Here is a 12317-nt window from a genome sequence, read left to right on the forward strand (position 1 = left end):
TTTTCCGTCAATTATAAATAAATAAAAAGGGGGGAGTATAAATACTGACATTATACTTAACTATATTTATGTGAATAGCATTGTTGAGATACTGCTATAGTATTTTTTGTAGTAAGCACCACCCAAAGCCGACTCTGGTACTTGGACAATGAGTGGTTTAGTGAATCCAGTACCAACTTTTATCAGACGGCTCGATTCGGATTTATAACAGCTCAGCAGTATTAACACAATTTGTTTTATTTTTTTGTAAATTTCCCATATAGGGAATAAGCTATTACCGTAATACTCATGGTAAAACATGGACCCAGGACCGATTTACTTTTTCGTTTTGAGGTCCTTAGAAGCCAAAAACACCATCCGTTCAATATCATATAAATATTGAATATATGGATATAAATATATATATATATATGTGTGTGTGTGTGTGTGTGTCCATTAGCACAATAACTCGAGCAAAAATGATCCGATTTTGATGAAATTTGGTACAAACATGTAAACTCCCTCTTAGTAACTCCTCGGGACAGAGGCCAGTCCAGATAACGGTTTTTCCGGTTAAACCAACGTCCCCAAAAACTTGTTTAAACGGACTGTTTAATCATACTATATACAGTATTTGACTTAAATTTGGGAGAGCATTGTATTTAGACACGTGGTCACTGGTCTCAAATCTTTCTCACGAGAACAGTCGTTTCTGTATCGCCCACTTCCTGCCGATCTAGTCCGGTTAAACCGATGTGCTGATAAAAATTGTCCGGTTAAAGAGATGTCATTTCCACCGAGAGTAGTCCAGTTAAACCGATGTCCGGTTAAAAGTTGTCCGGATGAGAGGGAGACTACTGTACATGAGTCTTTACAAAGATAATATAACATTTTGTTTTAAAAAAAGTACTATAAACTAATGAAAGTTTAAAAAATAATGAAACTCAAAATAATGAAACTCACAATGGAGGGGTTTTTACTCTAATAGCCTACAAGAATCACCTCCTTGTTAAATAAAGTCTTAATTAATTAAAGTGTTGTTTACATTTTCTCCTTTCTAAAGCAAAAGCAAACTGAGGAGGCCTTGACATTTTTCCTGTGTTGCAGCATGGATCCATCAATGAAGAGGAGGAGAACGTAGATGTAGAGGGGGAAGGCAACTCCGAGGTCTATGAGGAGTATGAGTGGGCTGGACAACGTAGGATACGAGCTTCCACACTTCTTGTTGGGGGCTTTGCTGGTATGAATTTCAGTTTGTTAAAACTGATTGATAATTTTAGTTAGTTAATAATTTACCAATGAGGAATGATTCTAAAAATTTAAATATTGTGGAGTCTTGATTATACAACCGAAACCAGCTGCAACAAGATGTGATAACCAGAAAGATCAGATAACACTGAAATTAATAAACCATTATTAAGAACTTAAGAAATTAAGAACCAGTGTATTTAATCATTTGAGAATTACAGTTTCAACCCTGAGGGGTGGCAGAGGATGCAGGTATGAGGAGTTGACAAACTGTGTGGCGTGCAGCTTGCTAAAAGAATCAAGTGTAGGTGCCTAAAACCTAGGGCATATCTTCTAAGAACAGTTGAGGGTGACAAAAACTTTTGTTGTCATGAAACCGCTGTAGTTTACAGTCATACCACAGAAGTAGCGTGCGTTTTCACGGTACTCGATAATCCGCAGGGAGAGTCAGATAACACAAGAAACTGAAGATTGGATAACTGAGACTCTACTGTAATATTTTTGTTGTTTTGAGTATAAGAAAAAATTTAGTTGTAGAGAAAATATGTTAATTTCTTGCAGAGTCAATTTGGTGACAGTGCTTTATCAGTTGGTTTGTCACAGGCGCTGGGATGGCCAGTGGGAGTAGAGGAGGTGGTGACGAGGAGGAGGGTGATCTAGTAGTCGATGAGGATGATTCTGCCACCTTTGGGCCGACACAGTACTCAGAGGTCGACGTCGTAGTGCCCTCAACTGACAGTTCAACTGAGGACAAGGAACGGGAGGCTCTTAGAGATGCCATCATCAGGTACAATAATCCTGATGTTCAATATGACACATGAACCAACAATGCCAACAGGAACCCTTTAGGATCGGAAGAACTATTTGAGGTTGTCTTGATTTATTGTGTGGCTAATTTAACTGGCCGTGGGTGTTTGAACAGCTTTTCTCATTGCTTTTCCTTGCTGTTAGGATTGGAAGTGGTACTAACAAACATAAAAACACTTAAAAATTCTGAAGACCATCAATACTGGCCTGGAAATAACTTTTTTTACTCAGAACGTTGTTTGTTTTGTGGTGATACTGTACCTAGTTAACTGCTTAGAAACTAAACAAGATCTAAGGAGATGAGAAGAAGCTGCCTAGCCGACTCGCAGAAAAAGCAGCAAATGATATTAGCCATGTTAGCGACAAAAACAGCTGATGTTGAAATAATACAGCAATGAACTGGCAGACTGAACGCAAAAGGTTAATTCTATACAATCTGCTATTGACAATATTTATTTATATTCTGATCCTTTACCATAAAACACAGGCACCACTATTGGTTCCTGTTTATATTTTTCTCTTCCCTGTTATGAGAATCTAAGAAAAAGAAAATCATATGAGGAACATTTGATATTTTCCCTACCTATGACCATTTTGATCATGTGTTTTGGTCTCAAATTTTGTAATGTCAAAAGAAATTAACCTTTTGAAAGTAAGCTTTTATTTCATGTTAATAGTAAAATACTCACGCTGCAGCAATCCTGCAGACTAAGCGATTTCCCTTTACTTTGCTGGATTTATACTAAAATATTCCTTTAAAATCGGCAGATTTATTTCCTATCAAAATAACATTATTTTTAATTAGTACTTATTAGGTTCGCTGCCACGGGGAAGGTAGTGAGGCAAGTTTTGAAATTTAATTGTTGATAACTTAGTATGAAATAAACAAAATTACCAAATGTGATTGAAATATATTCATAAACAAACAAACTACAACAGTTTATTCATTCTCCATAAAAATAATATGGGAATTTTAAATTTACAATTTTTTGAATTATCTGCGTAACTGTTACCCATACAACAACGCTTCAATATATGCCTGCTAATACATTTTTTTATGCTCTACAAAATGGTTTAGAAAATATTATGAAATTTTATGTTTTTAGGTTCAAAAATGGGAAGACCCATCTTTTATCCCATAAAACCCCCCATAAACCCCCGTTTTAGTAGTCCGAAAGTGCTGGTTTGCGAACTCGTTAGGATAAATGTAGATTTACACGATTGTACCAAATATCATCAAAATCAGATCTTTTTTTGCTCAAGTTTTGACGCTAACGGAAACACACATATACAGGGTGATCAATTCAAGGAGGCCATTGGGATATCGGAAACGGTATGCATTAGAGAAAACTTTAATTGGGGGACATTCCTTTATTTTTTGTGGCAGTTGAAATTATGAATTTAGTTTTCCTAAATTCAGCCGCGATTTTCCAATATGGCGGCCAACTTTGAAATTTCTTATGGAACACCTATTTTATTATGTTTTTGGATACAACCTGCAATTTAAAAACTTATTTATTTTTGATATTTTTTCTATAAATCCACTCGTTTAGGAGTTATACAGCCTATAAAAAAGTTATTTCCGGTGTACATTTTGCATCATGTAGCTCCTAAACGAGTAAGTTAAGAGCCAAACAAAAAAGTAAATCGGTCCCGGATTCAGGCCTTACTATGAGATCTACGGTAATAGCTGATTCCCTATATGGGAAATTCATTAAAAGTGACCTTTTTGAATCGCCTAAACATCTAATGCCTTGACTAAAAACATTATTTTCATCCAAATATTTATTCTTGACTTTGAAGGATTAAAAATGGCATGAGAAACACTCTTTATTGAATTGATTTTGAGACATGAGCAGGGAAATAACAAAGCATATCTGGTTTCACTCTCTTTTTTGTATTGTTATTGCAATTAAGTTATTCACTATGATTTGTTGACAGTCCCAGCGGCAATGGGAGAATATCCAACTACTCTGCCAATGTAAAGGAGGAGCCAATGGCGGTGGATTGCTCCCGGAGTGATGAGCCCAAGACTGATGGAGACTCTCAAGTCATTGAGGCTCTCAAGAGGAGGATACGAGACCTCGAGTCCGAGTCCAAAGGAGTGTCAGAAGAAAAGTTCCTCTGCCTCATATGCATGGTTTGTACTTTGTAATTAGTCATAAATTTCAAAAACTGTATTAAGATAGAATCATTGCAACACATCAGAGTAAGTAAGAACTAATCAGATTTGTTGTAATCAAATACAACATTAGGTACATTTTCAAAGTATTTGGTGCCTGATTTGCCAATCAATTTATTATTTGTTTTTAGTTTGTAGCTAACTGTGAATGTTGCTGATATCAAGGTTTTCTATGTGTTCATCGTTGTTTATAGGGTATATTAATTTTTGAATTACCCTTTTGTTATAGCCGAAGTCTACCTCGGTTAGTTATTTACTGTACAGTAGAACGGTCCTCAGTTCATCCCGCCACTTTTCAGAAGCCAATATCATAATTTATTTCCCAAGGCTTACATGTACTTGCATAAATTAGTCTCTGTGTTTTGCGCACTCTCACAGTTTGTTTGTCTGTTGTTTAAATTTTACTGTGTTCAATACTCAGATGAGCTAGTTGGCCTAACCTCTTAACCACTGGTTGTACTTTTTCTAGTGCGGTTAATAAAGTATAGAATTGGTGACATTGGGCTCTAGTGCAATATGTGTGTTCTTATATTAGAGCTGTACATCATGATTTAAGCTTTACTTTTTGATGATAAAATGTTGTCTTGACTAAGATACTCATTTAAAAATCAGGAGTTAAGGAAAGGCCCCATCCTGGTACCCATGGCAGTCCCTTTTATCTACAAGTAAAACAAGTTGTAGTTTATACAAGTTGGTCCAGGAATGGAAAATTGTTTTTTTCAAGGATGAATTTTGTGTATATAACCTTCGTCCTTGCAAGCTTGCACCAGTTAGTGCCTGTCACCAGCTCTGAAGATGGCTATCTGCAACGAAGCCAAAACGTCAGCAACTAGTATTTCTCCTAGTGTTTCAACGCGGTCGTACCCAGAAGACCAAGGACTTTGTATTAATTTTAACTTGGTTTTTTAATGAGAACCAACACAGAACCTTTGAATAATGAGAAAGCGAGTTCATCAACCTCTGTGTCAGCTATTAGTTGTGATTCATCTCAAGCTCTTCCTTGGTCTGCATACAAAGAGTCTTCTATCCTTTCCTATTATTTTAAATTTCTCTTTGGCTGAATAGTGAATAATTTTAAAATAACTTTCATAGAGTACACCATAAAGGTAACAAAAGGTTTGGCCTATATTTAAAATATATGTTTAGCCTAATATGTTTAAAAAAGCTTGGAGATGGAAATATTTTGGGTACGGTACTACAATTTATTTTCCTTGATATGTTCAATTAATTTTACAATTCGTTAATGTGCGTAGAATTGAAGTATGTATTTGGAAAAGTAGCTAAAATAGTAGCTGAAATTGTAGCAGTAATTGTATCTAGCTACATTTTGAAACCAGCTTCCCCAACACTGCCTACAGTAAGTGTTTGATTCCGAGCTCAGGGGTTTATTATTACATTACTGCTGATCTAACTTGTTTAAAATTTTCTGATGTTATCATTTTTTTTACAGGAGCATTACAAGAAACCAGTGATTTCCGTTTGTTGTTGGCATGTCCATTGTGAAGAATGCTGGCTTCATACATTGGTGAGTTTTGAAATGGCTATTTTTATTAGCGACTTTTTTTCTCACGACCTGTCACTAGCTACTGTTAAAGTGACAGAGTCCATGATTTCACTAGAGGTGGCCACACTAGGAGACAATTTCAACATTTCAGACTTTTTAACCGTACCAGTACAGTTTCGAGATGTTATATTTTATGTTCAAAATCGTGTCATAAAAGTAATACTTTATGATTGTTCTTGCATGTTTTTTGATTAGGCCTAAGAATACATGGATGTTTTTACTATCCTTTGCATTATTATACAATCTTAAATTTTAATTAAAATGTAAATTTTAATTAAATTTAAATTTTAATTGTAATTAAATTAAAATTAATGTTAATGTTTTTTTTAATTTAAATTTTATTTTAAATTTAATTTTTTTTTTGTGGATCTTAAATTTTAAATCATATAGTTACAGTATTTTGATACGTGCATCATCTCTCTATATTTAGTACCAGGTTACGTAATAGTTTTTAACCACTTACCTGAATTTAAAAAAAATAAACCTTTACCAAAATAAAAGTGGTACGGTTAAATATTGTTTCTAACCAATTGCGGACGTCTAATCACGGTCTTAATGTTTTCTTTTTCTATTTATTGAATATCTAAAAAGGAAGAGGACCGGCAGGTGGAGTGAATTCCCTGCAATATCATTGTTTAGGGATGATGTAGGCTACTATAAAATTGTAAATTGTATTTGTATGTAATATTTTTGGATGAAAACAACTTTGACAAGCTAATGACATTGAAGACAACACAAGACATATATTTAAAATACAGATATTATCATCGACGAAATAAGTCTGCATATATAAAACAGACACTTAACACAGACAGAGATGTAACACTTAAGGATCTTCTCTTCTCGTGCAATAGGAATCTGAAACCTTGTGTATTTTTCATTAAATTGTATTTAAACAAGAGTTGAAGTACAAATACCTACTCAGTCATGAAACAGAGATTTACTATAGCCCACCATCATGAATTGAAATACCTATACTGGAAAACCGACCAGTGTAGGCTACCACGCTCGGTTCCTAAGAGCTTCAGTTTAGAGAAGAACACTATTATAGTTTGCTTTCAAAAACACAATATCATTATTATATGTAAGGTTGAGAATATGTCTATAGATAAATAAAACAAATTTAGAATATGTAAATAAATTTCAATAATATTCCCCAACCAGTTAACTAAAGATAATTTTCAATGGTATAATGCCTAATTGATGTGTATATTGTTCCAGGGAGCAAAAAAGCTATGTCCGCAGTGCAACATGATAACTTCACCTTCTGACCTGCGCCGCATATACTTGTGATGAATTGATTAGTTTAAATATCAACCCTGCCTTGTTTAGCCTTGTACAGTCCTTGTAAATGTAACATGTATTTATGTATATACTGTAATTTTGCCACCTCAAGACTGAAAAGACAAAAATCAACAAAAGTGCGAATCTCGTTCGATGTATTTTTGTTGTTTTGTATATCGATATAAACATGGTGGTTACATTCAATTGTGATACTGAACTGGAACCAAATGTTCTTACCATCGATGTATTTACTATCTTTAGGGTACTACGGATTTGTTACTTACTGTTGTATATACTTTCAAAACGAGTATATACAATGGTATTCGTTGTTTTTAAAGTAAATATAATGCTGTCAATTTTTGTACATAACTACATGTAAAAATATTATTTTAATAGTTTTTCGTTGTAAAGTATAGACATGTTTTTAAAGACTCTTGTCATTAGATAAGTTACAATTGCACAAGGTACGATTGATTTTAAATATAGCGATAACTGTTGTTTTTGTTGTACTTGCAATAAAAAATTAAAATTTTGCTCGTTACTAAGTCTTGTTTGTTTTGCCATGTTTATAACAGTGATAATAACAATTAACAATGGAGATCTCCATGATAAAGTAGGGTATCGATTATACGAAGCCCGGTTATCTGAAACATTGGCTACCGAAATGCTGATCATTGGTGTTGCCTCAATCACAGCAGAAGATCCCCACTGTTGCCGAGACCACAACATAATCTAGGTATCTCATTTTTACTCTCAATGACAAACAACCCCAATCCCCAACAGTTAGATAATTTACTCCCTACTCATAAACTTAGAACAAAGTTTAAGAAAACTAGATTAGGATTGGTCGGAGTATAAGAGAATTAGGACTTAATTGTGTTATATGGACGGCAAAAAAATAAATATTTTGCTGATAACCTGGCAGACTGTTAAGATTCAAGAATTTTTTCGAAATGTATAGGAAATATTTTGGAATGTACTGGAAAAATCTGATATTCAACTCCCAAACACGTTTTAAAGTCGATGGATGACATGAATGATTACAGTTGTAAAAATAGGATGTTTTTTTAATGCAGACACAGACTTAATTGATTTTTATATCAACAAAAGGAAAAAGGAATAAACAATTTATTTAACTTTAAATCAGTCTCAGAAAAGGATGTGAAAACTGTGATAAATGAAATAACCTCTAGAGCAGTTGGAGTAGATGACTTGAGTATTTTGATGATTAAAGCAATTTGTCCCTCCTTAACAGTGGCAGATCTAGAACAGCTACAAGGGAGGGCGAACCAGGGGGTCTGGGCGGTTCGGGGGTACCCCCCCCCCCAAAAAAATTTTGTGTAAACTAACTCTCCAAAATAGTGATGTGCGATATGTATCGTATCGTATCGGAATATCGCGATACGCGAGGGACGATACGATACGATATTTGTATTTATATCGGCACATAGAGCGATACGATTCATTTCAAAACGATATTTTTAAGCTTTTTTTGCAGGCTAAGCAAACTGCAAAATCTGTACTCTGTGGATGTGTAGTTTGAAATAGGAGTTTTTGACGTCTGTATTTTTGGTTTTTACTTGATAATGTACCAGTCCCATCCCAGTCCAGCCCATTTCCACTAGCGTTCTATCTAGCACTAGCAGTGCAGAGTGTGGGAACTGTCTGTGGCAATTACTGTATCTGCAATCATAAAATGCTATGGGATGGGAAGGTTAGGGAAACAGGTCCAAGACGTAGGGAGTTGTGAAGGAAGTAGTAAAGGCGAGCAGTGTGGAGTGTGGAAATGGATTAATGTATCTGCAGTACAAGGACTGTTTTCAGAGTAAACTAATGATTTTCCCCGAGCAAAGCTTGGTCCCCAGGTACTTATAAATTTGCCGTTTCTAGGTTAGGTAGGGGAGTGGGGAAACGATACGATACGTATCGTTTTTCGATATTTTTCACGATAGGATTCGCGTATCGTGATACAGACGCCCGATTCAATACGGCGATACGATATTTTTTTCCGATAAGTATCGTATCGCGATACGCGTCCGTATCGCCCATCACTACTCCAAAATGGCAGTTTTATACTATTTCTTTGTCCAAAGTTAGTGTGACAAATTATTTTACGCAATTTGTATGCACTACTGGGTTCATTAGGATCAGGCAAATTTCCTCAAACATGGAAAACTAGTATTGTCCATCCATTGCCAAAAAAATCTAATCCTACTTACTTCAGTGAGCTCAGGTCTATATCAGTCTTGCCAGCAATATCAAAAGTATTGGAAAAATTAGCTATAAAACAAATTTTAGAACATTTAGAAAAAGAACATATACTTCTAAAATTACAGTCAGGGTTTAGAAGAAACTACGGTACCTGCACTGCATTTGTAAATATGTTTGCAGACTTGTCTGAGGCAAGGGATCGGGGCAGGTGTAGCTCTGTAGCCATGCTTGACTACTCACAGGCGTTTTGACTCGATAAGCCACAGTTAATTCCTTGTTAAATTGAGACATCTTGGTTTTATGAATAATGCAATTTCTTGGATGCAGTGCTACTTGGAAAAAAGAGAACAGGTGACTAGAGTGGGAGCTGATGTTTCACATCCCTTTCACAAAGTCAGGGGGTGCCGCAGGGGAGCTGTCTGGGTCCCATTTTATTCACTCTGTACACTGCAGACTTTTCCAGTTGCGAGCAGTTCTGCAATGTGCACGCCTATGCTGAAGATTGTCAGCTGCATTTATCCTATTATGTCAATTCAATTAACTAGGCTGTTGCGAGAGTGAACTTGGATTTGGCGAACATCAGTGAGTGGTCCAAAAATGCACTGTTCTTCATATTGGTCCACCCAACAATGTTCAATGGAACATTGATGGAGGCATGCAGGTAAAACTAGAGCATATCACCCGTGTTTCCCAGCTGTTGTTGGGTAGATTGCGGGGTCTGTACAAATACCGAACCATCCTACCTGAGACAGCTAAGATTCAGCTGATTCAATCAATTATCTTGTCAGTGCTCTACTACTGTTTTCCCGCATATGGCAACAGCATCACAAATGAGGGCATGGAAAGAATTCAAAAGCTTCATAACACCGCAGTAAGATTTATATAAGGTTTGCGGGAACACGATTATATATCTGAAATAAATTATAAAATGAATAAATTAATAAATAAATGACAGATTTATATTCAAGTCAGCTTACATCTCAATAGTAACCATTATTAAATATCACTTGACAAAATAGTTCAGCCCATGCTGAGCTATCAAAGGTTTACTGTATTTTGATTGTCAAATTTACTGATTGGTTCATTGCAATTCCGTAGAACTATTTAGTCTTCCACCGACTGCAGGCCGAACAATATCTAAAAAAGTTTATTACAGCGTCCGTGAATACTTACTTTAGTGGTCATTCACAATGTCATTTGCACATGTTTAGTTTATTTAGTTAAATAGTTATTTATAGTAAGACAAAAGAGTAGTGGTGATTGTACTACGTTACCCCGAAATTGGACGTAGTTCCCTAAAACACCCAAAGGTATCAGCACTGCCTGGATGAGTAGTCTGTGGCTTGGAGAGAGAAAATCCCCGAAATCGGGACAAAAAGCATTGTTAGACTGGATTTTACGGGAAATTTTAGTTCCAACCAACACCAAAATAAAGCTCACATTCTAAGCTACAGGCTAGCAATGATTTTAATGTTCCCTGGCAATGGCTGAGCTGTGAGCTCATACTAAACTAATGTAGTGGGGGTTGAGCAACTACATCAATTGATGAAGGCCGATAGGAGTGCTCGTTGCGCGGTTACATCAATTGATATAGTCAGCACTGATTACTTTTTTCTTGTACAGTAGACCGTCTCTTATCCGGACTTTTCGGGACCGAGGCCAGTCCAGAGCGGGTTTATCTAGATAAACCGACGTCTCCAAAAACTCATAAAAACGGACCGTTTAAATACATATTTTACTTAATTTTAGGAGAGCATTGTATTTAGACACAAGATCACTGGTCTCAAATCTTTCCCACGAGAATGGTCGTTTCAGTACCGCCCACTTCCTGCCGATCAAGTCCAGTTAAACCGATGTGCTGATAAAAATTGTCCGGTTAAAGAGATGTCATTTCTGCCGAGTGTAGTCCAGTTAAACCGATGTCTGGTTAAAAGGTGTCCGGATAAGAGGGAGTCTACTGTATTGATTTGGGTAATGCAAGTTATTGTCAGTCTAGAACAATAAATTACTTATTGACTAAGATGAATGATTGGTTACATAACCTAAGGCCTCTATTAACAGTGGGCAATTGGTCACTGGTGTTCTTCAGCTTTTTGGAACCTGGAAACTAGTGGTGCAACCGGTCATAGCTCGCTCAAAACGCAGAATTTAGTACTGTGTACTTGATGTCTACATTGTGTTGAGCAGTTTGGAGCTCCTTCTTCTTTGTCTCCAATTGAAAAAAGAGGCAAAGAGTAGGGCAGTTTAGAAGAAATCCCATTGTAGTGCCTAGGCTTATTTTACACACTGTTTATGGCATACACAAACTAAAAACGGTAATAACTTAAAAATTAAAGAATTAACTGTTAATAAAGACAATGGTATACAAAGTAATAAACAGAACAATATAAAAGGTTAGATTACAAATCGGACACCGGTGTCACCACTAATTGCGCCACTTGTCTCGCTTTGTACAAGGGACCTCTTGGACATAAAAAGCGACTGCCCGCTCTTTACCTCAACTTTAAGCATGAAACCCACAGTGGAGTCTGGCATTAACGCCCTCACCACAGATGTCAGCAAACTCATCTCCTTCATTGAACTCAAAGAAAGTATAATGAGCATAATCTTCCTCTTCTGGATGACCTTACGTTCTGCATTGGAAGGTACTTTCTAAAGTAGCCGTGAACCATCTTAAAAGTGAAAGAGTATGTTAAAGGACTCAATTTAAAACTCATCATATGTGGAAAGTATTCAAATATTGATGCTAATACTAATATTGATGAATACTGGCGGTAAATTAAAGAAAGGAGAGATTCAATCAACCGCTGTTCAGTTGGGAGTTTTCCTTATAACACTAATCTATATTTATGAGAAATAAAGATGACCTGTATTGCAACTAAATAATTGATTTTGTCCACAACAATCTGACAATAAGGATCAGATCTAAAAAAAGATGAAGGAGGATATTGATACAAAAAATAAGTATAAAAGTAGAAAACAGTTTATTACCTCTCTAGTAACACTTGTAAATCAGATGCAAAGCACCCATAAGACTGTGAC

Source organism: Macrosteles quadrilineatus, unplaced genomic scaffold, assembly GCF_028750875.1.
Source record: "Macrosteles quadrilineatus isolate MER2022 unplaced genomic scaffold, UCM_ALF_1.0 Scaffold_7__1_contigs__length_78375512, whole genome shotgun sequence".
NCBI classification, from domain to species: domain Eukaryota; kingdom Metazoa; phylum Arthropoda; class Insecta; order Hemiptera; family Cicadellidae; genus Macrosteles; species Macrosteles quadrilineatus.